This window comes from Zingiber officinale, chromosome 11A (assembly GCF_018446385.1).
Source record: "Zingiber officinale cultivar Zhangliang chromosome 11A, Zo_v1.1, whole genome shotgun sequence".
Lineage (NCBI taxonomy): Eukaryota > Viridiplantae > Streptophyta > Magnoliopsida > Zingiberales > Zingiberaceae > Zingiber > Zingiber officinale.
This window is the reverse complement of record NC_056006.1, coordinates 13,638,417-13,653,179: the sequence shown is the minus strand read 5'-3', so window position 1 is coordinate 13,653,179 and position 14,763 is coordinate 13,638,417. Positions and strand designations below refer to the sequence as shown.

Genomic DNA, 14,763 nt, shown 5'->3' with positions numbered 1-14,763 from the left:
GGCTGATAAGATAATAAAATTAATGGGTCACACCCTCCTCTTACAAATGATGAATTTGTATACGTCCACACTAACGTGGCATGCAATATTCACGATGATTTGAGGTGTTGGTTAATTTAAAATAGTATTATTTGAGGAATCAATATTATTCTAAATTTAGAGTCTTGACCAAAGTTTATTTTTGTGATTCTTAGGATGACTTTCAACCCACTAGCCATTATACTGAAAGAGAACAAACTTACTGGTCCCAACTATATTGATTGGAAAAGAAACCTGGACATTGTTCTTACTGCTGAAAGCTATAAGTTTGTACTGACTGAGGCTTGCCCTGATGCACCTGACGATGACTCTACCCCAGAGGAGATTGAGTATCATAAGAAATGGGTAAAAGCTGATGAGATGGCGCGGTGTTACATTTTGACATCTATGTCAAATGTATTGAAACATCAGCATCAAGATTTACCAACAGCTTATGATATAATGAACAATCTCAAAGAACTCTTTGGGCACCAGAGTCGGACTGCTAGGCAAGAAGCAATGAGGAAGCTAATGACAGCCACCATGTCTGAGGGGACACCCGTAAGGGATCATATCCTCAAAATAATGGCTTATCTGAATGAAATACAAGTCCTTGGAGGAGAAATCGATGGAGAAACCCAGGTCGATATAATTCTCCAAACGCTACCAAGGAGTTTTGAGCAGTTCCGCCTGAACTATAACATGAACAAAAGAGAGTATACATTGGCGGAACTTCTGACAGAACTACAGGCAGCAGAATGAATATTTCGTCACAGTTCTCAGATTCACTATGCTGAAAATGGTTCTACTTCTAAGTCGAAAGGCAAGAAGAAGAAGAAACAGGTCTTTTCAGCAAAGAAGGGACAGAAAGCTGGAATGAAGAAGCCGAAGGGCAAGTGCTTCATCTGCAAGCAGTCTGGACATTGGAAAACGGACTGTCCTTGTAGGAACCAGAACAATAAAGGTATATCTCATACTTTAGTAGTTGAAACATGTTTAGCGGTGTTATCTACCAGCACCTGGTGTGTAGATACGGGAGCCACTGATCATGTCTGCAATTCTTTGCAGGGGTTCCAGGAAACCCGACGACTATTTGATGGAGAGATAACCGTCTACATGGGCAATGCTACTAAGGTGGCGGTTGTTGCAGTGGGAGACATCTACTTATCTTTTGATAGGAATAGAAATTTGGTTTTAAGAAATTGTCTTTATGTACCCAGTTTTAGAAAGAATTTAATTTCAGTTTCTAAACTGTATTTGGATGGATATTCAGTTTCTTTTAGTAACAATGTGGTTATAAAGAGAAATAAGGTGATTATCTGTTCTGGTGCATTGGTTGGTAATTTATACACTTTAAATCCAATTTCTCCCACAAAGCAAAATATGGAAATTAATAACACATCTTCTAACTCTAATAAGAGAAAAGAACCTTCGGAAATGAACCAAACATATCTTTGGCATCTAAGGCTTGGACATATTAACTTAAGTAGGATTCAAAGGCTTGTAGTCGATGGACTATTGGGTTCATTAGAGTTGGAAAATTTTTCAACATGTGAATCCTGCTTGGAAGGTAAAATGACCAAGAGACCTTTCAAGGCCAAGGGGTATAGAGCCAAAGATGCGTTAGAATTGGTTCATTCGGATTTATGTGGTCATATGTCTATCCAGGCAAGAGGTGGTTATGATTACTTCGTCTCCTTTATAGACGATTATTCAAGATACGGATACATTTACCTGATGTGCCGCAAGTCTGAATGCTTTGACAAATTCAAAGAATATAGGGCTGATGTGGAGAAACGTCTTGGAAAAAGTATCAAGACACTACGGTCTGACCGTGGTGGCGAATACCTCTTTGGAGAGTTTAGGAATTACTTATCAGAAGTCGGGATTCAATCCCAATTATCTGCACCTGGTACACCCCAGCAGAATGGTGTGGCAGAACGAAGGAATAGGACTCTTATGAAAATGGTTAGATCAATGATGAGTTATTCAGAATTACCGAATTCGTTTTAGGGATATGCTTTAGAAATAGTAGTGTATATTCTGAATATGGTACCTTCTAAAACAGTTCCTTCTACTCCCATGGAATGGACGTAAGTCTAGTCTGAATCATATCCGGATATGGGGTAGTCCAGCACATGTGCTGAAGGGAGATACTGACAAGTTGAAATCACGTACAGAAGTTTGTCTGTTTGGTGGATATCCTAAGGGAACGAAAGGTGATTTGTTTTATAATCCTAAAAATCAGAAGATCATTGTTAACACCAATGCTCGTTTTTTAGAAGAAGATTATGTAATGAACCATAAGCCCATGAGTGAAATAGTTTAGAAGAAATTAGAGAGGACACGTCTACTTCAGTACCAACAGTACAAGATGAAGTACCACAAGAGACTGCAACATGTGTTGCACATGATACACAACCATAGACGGTGCCTCGTCGTAGTGGGAGCGTTGTAAGGCAACCTGAGAGATTCATGTTTTTGGGAGAGTCTTCGGACTTGATCCCGGGTAAACATGAACCTGATCCCCGGACATATGATGAAGCACTCCAAGATATAGATGCAGTATCTTGGCAAAAGGCAATGAATTCTGAAATATAGTCTATGTACTCTAATAAGGTCTGGGAGCTTGTAGAACCACCTGATGGTGTAAAAGCCGTTGAATGCAAGTGGATCTACAAAAGGAAAAGAGGGACAGATGGGAAGGTAGAAACCTTCAAAGCAAGGCTTGTTGCGAAAGGGTATACTCAGAAAGAGGGAATCGACTATGAGGAGACTTTTTCGCCGGTAGCCATGCTTAAGTCTATCCGGATACTCTTATCCATTGCTGCTCATATGGATTATGAGATTTGGCAAATGGATGTCAAGACAGCTTTCCTTAACGGAAGTCTTGAAGAAAACATCCATATGAAGCAACCAGAAGGGTTCATTGAAAAAGGCAAAGAGCATCTAGTGTGCAAGCTTAATCGGTCCATTTACGGATTGAAGCAAGCTTCAAGATCTTGGAACATCCGGTTTAACGAAGTAATCCAGTCATATGGATTTATTCAGTGTCCAGATGAGTCTTGTGTATACAAGAAGTGTAACGGAAACGTGGTGGTATTTCTTGTACTATACGTAGATGATATTTTGTTAATTGGCAACAATGTCAAGGTATTATCGGACGTAAGGGTATGGTTGTCCAAACAATTTGATATGAAGGACTTAGGAGAATGTGCACACATTCTTGGGATCAAAGTTATAAGGGATCGCAAGAAAAGAATGTTGTGCCTATCCCAAGCTTTATATATAGACACAATCCTTGCTCGTTTTAGCATGCAAAACTCTAAGAAAGGTTTCTTACCTTTTAGACATGGAGTAGCCTTATCTAAAGAGATGTCCCCAAAGACATCAAAGGAGATTGAGGACATGAAGGCAGTTCCTTATGCATCGGCTGTAGGAAGTCTTATGTATGCAATGCTGTGTACGAGACCTGATATCTGTTTTGCCGTGGGCATGGTTAGCAGATATCAGAGTAACCCTGGACAAGGACATTGGACTGCTGTGAAGCATATTTTAAAGTACCTGAAAAGGACTATAGATTATATGCTGGTCTACCAAGCAGACGATTTACTCCCTGTGGGTTACACGGATTCGGACTTCCAATCAGATAGGGATAATAGTAAGTCAACATCAGGCTATGTGTTTACTCTAGGAGGTGGAGCCATTGCATGGAGGAGTATTAAGCAGAAATGCATCTCGGACTCAACCATGGAAGCTGAGTATGTTGCAGCCTCTGAGGCAGCAAAAGAAGCCGTATGGCTCAGAAACTTTCTAATGGACTTAGATGTGATTCCTGGTTTGCCCAAGATCATCACAATTTATTGTGATAATAGCGGTGCAGTTGCAAACTCGAAAGAACCACGAGCTCATAAGGCAAGTAAACATATTGAGCGCAAGTACCACTTGATACGAGACATCGTCAAGCGAGGAGAAGTTGTCGTCGCCAAGATTGCATCAGAAGATAACCTAGCAGATCCTTTCACAAAGGCCCTTCCGGCGAAAGCTTTTGATCGGCATGTGGAGGGGATGAGAATCAGATGTAAGGCAACAGATATGGCAGCTTAGTCTTTTGGTATAAGTGGGAGATTGTTGGAGTGTATACTAAAAGCCTAGCTTTTGTAAACATTTATTTGTTAAAATAAAAGAATCACATTGGTCAATATCTGCATTTATTAAATGTAATTGTTCAATTAATTTATATAGTAGACAACATGGAGTGTGGTGTCACACTCAGAAGATCATGTTGTCGGTTCTCTATAAATTATAAACAGTGGCTCGCGACTGAGATAGAAAGGAACAAACTATCAGTATAGTCGTAGTGTAATTAAGTATTAGTTTATCTTGACTAATAAATTACACTAATACACTTTAAGTGTATTGAGTAGGATCATTTAGGTATGTTCTTTTTGTATTGACTTAGTAAAAGAACTAAACCTTAGTTATTATGGAAGTGTGTGCTCTTAATTCTAATATAATAACAAGCACATATGGTTTATCATATTTGGTATCATAATCAAATATCGACAGCAACAGCTAATATTTCTAAATTTATTATATTCACTGCTATGATTATTATTATTATTATTATGGTTGTTTATCATATTTAAATTTTTATTATTAGTTAGACAATTTGTATAAATAACCCCTTTAACTTCATCAATAAAATCATCTAGAAATAATTATTCTTTATTTTCTTTATTTCTATCAACGACGACAAGATTAAAATATTTGGTGATCCAATTTATAACGAAGAGGAGATAGACCTGAATGAAGCACTGATCAAAGATCTAAAGCTCAATTTGTCTGATGGCAATCAACAGCTTGGTTCTTCTATCGATAAAGCCCCATTCCCCATCGTCTCGCCATGCGTCCATCCAACACCCCAATTTATCTAACATTTAGATGAGACTATTACTCAATTTTCAGCCTCTTCAATTACAATGAAGCAAGTTTTCTAATTATAATGCGGGATCAGACAAGACCTCCTCTCGATCCATTATCTACTACTGAAATATATGTTGCAATGGCAACAGTTCAAGCTGCTAGAGCAATTCTAGAGGTGAGAAGTAGTATGTGGTTGATCCAAGTTGTTCTATTGGAACCAAAGAAAAATATTGTTGCTCTAGCTGATGCTTATGACTTCCCTCCTTTTCAACCTTCACTACTGCCCCAAACTAAAGGCTCTTCTACCATCCCCAGTAAGCTTTCTCCTTGGAGAATCATTTGGATTGTTGAACTATCAGAAGTGCATGCATCAACTCTAGGTGGCCATCATAGAGGAAAAGTCATCTCATCTGAAGTTCTTCCTGACGTCCAACCACCTATGGGTGCTATGGTTAATACATATTCTTCATCCTGAAGGTCCAAATTTTTGCATTAGTAGTTATTTTGTGCAGTGGCAAAAGTGGAATTTCCGGATTGGCTTCACCCGAAGGGAGGGATTGGTGATACACTATGTGGCATACATTGATGGTAGTCATGGAAGGAGACATAGTACACAGATTATGTTTTGTTAATGATAGTGATGGAGATTATAGGGATTCAACTGATTTTAATAAATAGGTGAAAATCCAACAGCGACTAGTAGATTTTATTGAATTGGTGTCAAATAATCTTCCTTGTAGACTACCACCTAATACAATTATAAACTCGAGGATGAGTTCTTTTCAACCTAAGGTGTCTGATGCCGGAGCATCCAGCAAATATGACCAATTTATGTCCTCCGATATGAGTATGTTTTCTTTCTAGCTGTGACGAGAAGAAAATGAACTATCTGCCTCCCTTTTGGATCTTGAAGTAGGATGATCGAGACTTCTAATAAGGAAGATGACCAGTCTATGACATCCTAACTCGGTTGTCGTCAATTCAGAGTCCATCCCAAGCAAAATCATCTTTCTAGTGGTCGACACAACTATCCCATGCCCCTTGGCATGAGCATGTTATGCTATGTCTTTTGATGAACTGTAAATTTGGTCATTTATTTTTTTTCTTTTATTTATTTTAAATTTTAGGATTAGTTTTCTTTTCTAAAAATTAGTTTAGATTTTATTTCATTTTTAGGATGATTTTCCTTTTACTTTTTCTTTTATCTATTGTGGCATTTTGTTATTTCTTAGGATATTTAAACAAGGGTTAGGTCTCTTATAAAAATATATGGAGTTTGGTTTTGATCTGAATAAAAATTTATTTCATTTAAACCTAAAGGTAACTCCTCTTTGTTGGCAAATCCCCCCTCTTCCTATTCTTTCTCTGCAACCTCTTTTCAAATGTCGCACCAGGAGATTCTTTCCCATGTGCCAAAAAGATCAGCAACATATTATAACAATTATGAAATTGTAGACGCTAGAACTATAAGCTATAACTTTGAGAGGAAATAGTAAAAAAAAAAGGCTCCAAAAAGGGTCTAAGCGGTGGAATTTGAGCTTGAAAATTGGTAGTTACGGGTTCCCTAGTAACAAACGTAGATTTTTAAATTCTATAAGTGTGGCCGCGAACAAAGCTTGATTTTGAATCCCAAGTCAAAAGTTATGTCTTTCATAAGATTGGATCCTCCTATGTTTATCATGTATTAAAATGTTATTGGAAGAATCAACATTAAATTCTAATGCGGATTTGATACGTGGGCTTAATATGATTTTATATTAAGCCCATGGGCTTAATATCATTTCATATGAGGCCCATGTTGAAATTTAATGTCGATTTTTCCAATAACATTTTAACACTTCTAGAGAAGTCAAAATAAGCAATGGAGAGCATTGTTAGACTCCTTGCAGCCTCAAAAATCTACATAACCTAAAATTGGTCCAATCAGACTTGTCTAGCTCCATCAGTAGATTTTAATCAAAATCTACTAATGAACCTAGACACGTCCAATTAGACTCATTTCAGGTCCTGTGAATTTTTAAAGAATCAAGGAGTCAAACAGTGCTCTCCATTACTTATTTTAGCTTTTATGAATGTGTTAAAATGTTATTAAAAAAATCAGTTTTAAATCCTAATGTGGGGCTTGATATAGATTCATATTAGGCTCACATTGGACCTAATATTGAATCATATCAAACATAACGTGGGTCTGATATGATTCATATCAGGCTCATGTTGAGATTTAATGCTGATTCTTCCAATAATATTTTAGCATCTTTAGATAAACTGAAATAAACAATAGAGAGAACCATTGGACTCCTTGGAGCCTCAGGAATCCACAAAACTTGAAAATAGATCCAATTGAACTTGTTTAGGTCCATCAGTAGATTTGGTCAAAATAAACAATGTTATTATTGGTTTTCAAAAATCATCAACCCCTTCGAAAGTTATGCCAAAATATAGTGTTACTGATTTTTTTCAGTAACAACATAAAGTGTTATGTCTGTGTTGTTGATTTCCATAGTGTTGCTGAAAAAATTCTAGCAACACTGTGTGTCTATGGTGTTAAAAAAATAGTAACACTCTATGTTAATCAGCAACATAGAGTATTGCTAAAAACAATCCCAACAATGTCGTATGTCTGTGCTGTTAATTTCTGAAAATCAGCAAACAGGGTGCTGCTAAAAAAATTCTAACAACACCGTGTGTCTGTGTTGTTGATTTATGAAATTAGTAACATAGAGTATTGCTGAAAAAATTCCAACAACATCGTGTCTGTGTTGCTGATTTTTCAGCAACACTCTATGTTATTGATTTCCAAAATCAATAACACAGAGTAATGATGAAAAAATTCCAACAACACTGTATTCCAGAATTTTTTCAGCAATATAGACATATGATGTTGCTAGAATTTTTTGCTAATTTCATAAATCATCAACACAAACACATGGTGTTGCTGGAATTTTTACAACAATATAGACATATGGTGTTGCTAATTAACATAGAATGTTGTTGATTTTTCAGTAACACAAACACATGGTGTTACTAGAATTTTTTCAGCAACACAAAGTGTTTGATGATTTTGAAACACTTTGTGTTGCTAAAAAAATTCCAACAATACCGTGTGTCTATGTTGATGATTTTTAGAAATCAATAACATAAGAGTGTTGTTGAAAAATTTCCAACAACATTGACACAACACTCTGTCTTGTTGCTGTAAAAATCTGCAACACAGACACACGATTTGTTAGATTTTTTCCATAATATAGGCATACAGTGTTGCTAGAATTTTTTCTACAACACTCTTGTTGCTGATTGTGGAAATCAGCAACACAGAGTGTTGTTGAAAAAATTCCAGCAACACCGTGTGTTTGTGTTGCTATTTTTTAGAAATTAGTAATACAAAGTGTTGCTAATTTTTCATAAATCAACAACACACGGTGTTGCTAACTTGCTAGATTTTTTTGATAAACAATAAAACGGAAGAGAGAGATAAGTAAAAAAGAAAAAAAAAATAAAAAATAATAGAAAGTCTACATTGTTTGGACATTTCTAAAATAAAAAATCAGGAACACAATAATACAGAAACTCAACTCTGTACTACTGATTTTAAAAATCAATATGGTTGTGTTACTTGTTTTTGAAATTCAACAACACAATAGTATTGATTGCTTGGAGAGAAAAGACAAATTTTTTTATTGCATAAATACAAAAGAGAGAGAAAAGATTGCTTCGAGAGATTGCTTGGAGAGAAAAGACAACTTTTTTTATTGCATAAATACAAAAGAAAGAGAAAAGAGAATAGGTTGAATGTAATTTTTGTCAGATGATCAGTAAAAGGAAATAAGAGATTACATTATTTAGACATTTCCAAAATCATATATGTGTTTAGGGAAAACACATATTCATTTAAGTTGATTATTGGTAAATTGTCAAAAAAAATTATTATCAAAATTTAAATATAAAAATTTAATTAATATTTTATATCTCAAAATTAGAGAATTATTTTTTTTATATAAAATTTATCTAACTTTTAGAAATTAGTATTTAATTTTTAAAAAAATATAAATTAAGGTCCTGATTTTTATTAAAGGGATGCAATAAATTAAAGGGACAAATTAAAGGGCTGCAATAAATACACCTGATTTTTATATTAATTAAAAGATATATTTATTTGTTAAAATACATTTTTTCCCTTTGTAAAAACCCACAAGAAATCCGTCAACAAGTTCACGTCAAATTTAATACGCATAGAATTTTCTTGAATGATTTTTTCTTTTATCCTAAGCGTAAAAAGTTATTTTAAAAAATAAATATATTTTTTATAAATATGAAAGTAATGAATAAATATATTTTAATAAATAAATAGCTTTCAAATTTATATAAACACAATTCCATAATTAAAAAATAATTACACTCATTTTTAAATATTTATTATAGTTAGTTATGCAACAAATTATAGGATTAATTTATAATTGATCGTTAAATTAAGTAAAAATAAATTATTTTTTTTTATAAAGGCTACACATTTCGGCGTGATTTGATTTGCTCGAATTAAAAGATTGCAATAAATCAGCAATCCATCTTATTATGTACTCTATTTTAATAATATATATATATAATAGGCACTTAACTTTTATATTTACTTAAAGTACACTTATTTTTTTTAAAAAAATTTCTTATAAAAAATGATAAAAATAAAATAATTAAAAAAAATCAACATTTGATTTCGAGACTTTCACTGGTAAATTTAAATTGAACTTAGGTGGCGTTTGGTTCTCTCCTAGGAATCAGAATGGGAATGAGTATCATAGTATTAGAGGTGTAAATGAGCCAAGCTGCTCGTGAGCTATTCGAACCTCGATTCGATAAAAGCTTGTTTGAGCTCGTTTAATGAGGCTCGTTAAGCTAAGCAAACCAAGCTCAAGCTTCACAATATTCGGCTTGTTAGCTCGTGAACATATTCGTTAAGCTCATGAATCAACTTTTAAATAAAAAAATAATAGTTTTGATATTAAATTTATAGATTTTACACTCTACTTATGAAAAACATAGATAAATATATTAAATTTATTTATTAGAATAAAATTATAAATTTTAACAAGAATATTATAATTTTTTAAAATATAGAATTTAGTTTTTAATGAATATTTAAATTTATAATTTATATTTTTAAGCTCGTTTAGGCTCGATAAAAGCTCGAATAAGTTCGTGAGCCATGAATATATTTGTTAAATAAAACTCGAGCTCAGCTCGATTATAAATGAGTCAAACTCAAACATCCAAGAGTTCGACTCGACTCGGCTCGGCTCGGCTCGATTACACCCTTACATAGTATTGTGGAATGAGAATGAGTATGAGCTTGGATATCATTCTTAAAAATAATGTTTGGTTAGTTGAATATTTTCAATCGGAATAAACCTAAATTTCCTTTTTTACCCTTAGAGGAAAATAAGAGAAAAAATTAGATGAAAGAGAAAGTTGAATGTGAGAAAAAAATATGATGAGAGAGAAAGTGTGATGGGAAACATGAAGAGAGGGAAAATGTGATGAGAGAAAATGAGGAGAGAGAATGTGATAGGAGAGATTAAGAAGAGAAAAAAATATGATGAGAGAGAAAGTGTGTTGAGAGAGAAAGTGTGTTGAGAGAGAAAGAGTGATGGGAAAAAATGAAGAGAGAGAAAGTGTGATGGGAAAAAATGAAGAGATGGAAAGTGTGATGAGAGAAAATTAGGAGAGAGAGTGTGATGGAAGAGAATAAAGAGAGAGAACGTGTGATGAGAGAAAATATGGAGAGAGAGTATGATAAAAGAGATTGAGGAGAGAGAAAGTATGTTTAGAGAGAATGTATGATGAAAAAATAGGAGAGAATGAAGAGAGAGAAAATAATGAGAGAGAGTGTGTGATGAGAGATAATACAGAGAAAAAATGGTAGAGAATTTATGTTGAGTGAGAATGAGAAGAGAGAGTATGATAAAAGAGAATGAAGAGAGAGAAAGTATGATGAGATAAAATATGGAGAGAGAGAGTACGGTAAGAGAGATTGAGGAGAGAGAAAGTATGATGAAAAAAATAAGGAGAGAGAAAATACGAGAAAGTGTGTGAGATAAGAGAAAATACAGATAGAAAATAGTAGAGAATGTGTGATGAGAGAGAAAGTATATTGAGAGAGAAATGTGATGATAAAATGAGGAGAGAAAAAGTATGATGAGAGAGAACAAGAATAGAGAGTGAAATAAAAGAAAAATTGAATAAATATATTAAGGGTATTTTCGTCCAAAACTTAATTCTTATTTTCATTTCATCAAAAATCCAAAGGAGAGGGTGAGTTTCATCCATACCTAAGTTTTTGGATTTTATTTCAAAATCTTGATTTCATTTCCATCATCCAAATACAAGATTTAGGAATGAATCCATTTCCTCATTTCTAAACCTTTAAACCAAATGGCATTTAATGTCGCTATCAAAGTAACTTTCAAATTTAAAAATCTACGATAAAATCGTGGTTAAGTGGCCGCAAGTTCACTCAATTTAATCGGTGAACTCACGGCAACAAATAGTAGTTTAGTTTTCTAGAATTCACAGTTTTACTTTTTTATTTTTTTAAAAAAAATCCTTCTTGCTAGAATAAAAATATATTTTGGTAAAATTTTTGATAAATGAAAGTTAAGTAACTATTTTGGATGTTATTGAAAATTTCATAGAACATTGCCCTATTTAACCGGATGTGGATGCAGGGCGGTTTATCTCATCGTGCTGTTCCCACTTTTTTAAGTCAAAAAATGTTTGTGTTTGTCTTGTCTCTTCTCTTCCTCGTCGCACTCCTCTCCTCTCTCCTTCTCGCCGGCGGCCGAGAAGCAAGAACTAATCCAGCGATCAGAAAGCTCCCGCCGGGCCCCGCTAAACTCCCGATCATCGGTAACCTCCACCAGATACGCGGCAATCTACTGCACCAGTCCTTATGGGAATTCTCCAAACAGTACGGCCCGCTCATGCACCTAAAACTCGGCCAAGTTTCCGCCATCGTCGTCTCCTCCGCAACCCTCGCCAGGGACGTCCTCAAGACCTTCGACCTCGCCTGCTGCTCCCGCCCCCACAACGTGGCCACCTCCGAGCTCTCTACGGCAGCTCTGATATCGCCTTCATGCCCTACGGCGAGCGCTGGAGCCAGCAACGCAAGCTCTGCACCGTAGAATTCTTCAACGCCAGAAAGATCAACTCTTTTAAGTCCGTAAGGGAAGATGAGATCGTGAGGATGGCGAAGCATATATCTTCTCGCATCTCGGGCTCCCTCACCGTCAACGTGAGTGAGCTCGCCCTATACTTCTCCTGCAACACTACATACAGGATGGCCTTCGGTCGAGACATCGCCGGCGACGACTTCAACGTTTACGATGTGCTCAGGGAAGCGCAGGAGATGTTGGCTAGCTTCTTCATGGCAGACTACTTTCCCCTGCTCGGGTGGGTCGATGTGGCGACGGGGAAGAAATCCAGGCTTCGGAAATCGTTTCTTAAGCTCGACGGCATCTACCAGAAATTCATCGATCGCCATCTCGATGCGAAGAGTCGATCAGGAAGTGAAGAGAATGAGGATTTATTGGATGTGCTGCTTCGGTTGCGGAAGGATGGACAGCTGACAGAGGAGAACCTCAAAGGAATTCTTATGGTGACCATTATTTTCAGTTTCGATGTCAAAATGAATTGTCGAAGTTAAATCTGACTCAGTTATTGACAGAATATTTTTATCGGCGGGACGGATACCTCTTCATCTGTGGTGGAATGGGCGATGGCTGAGCTCATCCGCCTGCCGGAGTTGATGAAGAGAGCCCAAGAGGAAGTGAGAAGCTGCGTGGGGAGAAGCAAAGGGAAGGTGGAAGAAAGCGACCTGCACCAGCTTCACTACCTTAAACGCATCGTCAAGGAGACGATGAGGCTGCACCCGCCGGCGCCGCTGCTCATCAAGGAAACCATGCACCCGGTCACTTTAAGCAACGGGTATCAAATTCCTCCCAAGACGATGATCTACGTGAACGCATGGGCGATCGGCAGGGATCCGGATGCGTGGGAGAGACCGGAGGTGTTCGACCCGGATAGGTTTGTTAACATGGTGTCGCCGGGGGTGAACTCGTTTGCGCACTATGACTTCAAGCTGATTCCGTTCGGCGAGGGACGGAGGATTTGCCCGGGGAAGAATCTGGGGATGCTGATGGCGGAGGTGGCGCTGGCCAACCTATTGTACTCCTTCGACTGGCAGTTGCCTCCGGGAATGAGTGAGGAGGACGTGAACATGGAAGAAGCGCTGGGCTTCACTGTGCGCAGGAAGCATGCTCTGTGCCTCGTGGCCGCCAAATTTGAGGCAAACTGAGCATGTCGTTGATCTCATGCACGAAGAATATGAATTCCGCCAATAAAAATTATCCCCGTGAGCCGGCGATACTATATATATATATATATATATATATATATATATATATAAAATAAAATGTCAAATTAATTTTAAAATAATCCGTCAGTATAAATTATGTACAATGAATAAGTAGACGATAACATTGGACGTTCATATAATACGTTGTAAAAGATCGATATTAATGCACGGTGATATTTATAAAAAAAATCATGTATGTATCATATTTTCTTTTAACTCACAAAATTAGATCATATATTTAAAAAATAAAATATGTACTTTTTTTAGTTATAAAAATTATATTGAATATATCAACCTTCCCCCAATCAAGAGTATGTGGAGGATGAAATTTCTTTTCCTTTTTATTCTCTTTTTATGTCTCTAGGTTTATTTTATTTACCATTGTCTACTCATTCATAAACAGAGCATAAATCGCCCCTGAAATTATGGTACAATTGTAAGATATTTAAGTTGTCATCCAAGTACTCATAGTTCGATTCTTAACTATGATAAATTTATTAAAAAAAATTTCTCTAAATGAGGCACACAAAAAATAAAACAAAGCATAAATCTGTTGTTAAAAAATCATTCCTCATCGTCGATTCAGTTCCGTTCATTTGTTCGACGCTAAATCAATAAAGAGCAGTGACGTTGGTCCATTCAATAAGGAGCAGCTGCATTCTGGGTCGAACGAAGCCTTCAACCAATTAGTCACTACAAGCTCCATTTATTCTTTATTCGATAGATGCCAAGTGTTGCGTAAAGAGAGGGGGCAACAAAACCTCTCAACCTCTAAAGCGCAAAAGAAGAGGAAGAAAAAAGATTGCACAGAGCAACAAAATAAAGACGTACAAAAGGAGAGAAAACACGAGAAAGGAAAAGAAGAAGAGAAAGAAGAACAGTTACTATGGTTCGGCGACGTGCCTACTCCACAAAAACGGTCAAAGTTTTATTAGAATTCTTTCTACACAAGAGAATTATATTACATGATTCTTGTGATTGTTGTTGTACAATAAGTTTATAATGACCTCTATTAATAATGCACAAACCCCAGACCCGATAAATTTGTAACAGAATTTTGTTATGAATAATCGCAACAAAATTTTGTTATGAAAAATCGTAACAGAATTCTGTTATATAAAATTACAATAGAATTTCATTACGAAAAATCTTAATAGATTTTTCTTCCATGACATCCATCGCATTGACCTTCATCCAAATATGAGTCACTCATCAACAATCTCTACCTTGATGAATATTCACCCATTCGAAGAACACGAATATCTGAACAAAACTCCACTTGGATCTCTAGGTCTGGGCTTTCTTCCTCTAACATTTAGAGATATGGATAAGTTCAAGCAATACTTAAACTTCTATGTGGTCACTGGCTTTGTTAGCATATCTGCAGCATTGTCTGCAGTGTGAACCTTCTCAAG

The 14,763-nt window shown here is 36.0% G+C and overlaps 1 pseudogene; it reads left to right on the top strand.

The window, feature by feature from the left end:
- Positions 1–11,675: 11,675 nt before the first annotated feature.
- LOC122032416 lies at positions 11,676–13,344 on the top strand (annotated as a pseudogene).
- Positions 13,345–14,763: the final 1,419 nt, after the last annotated feature.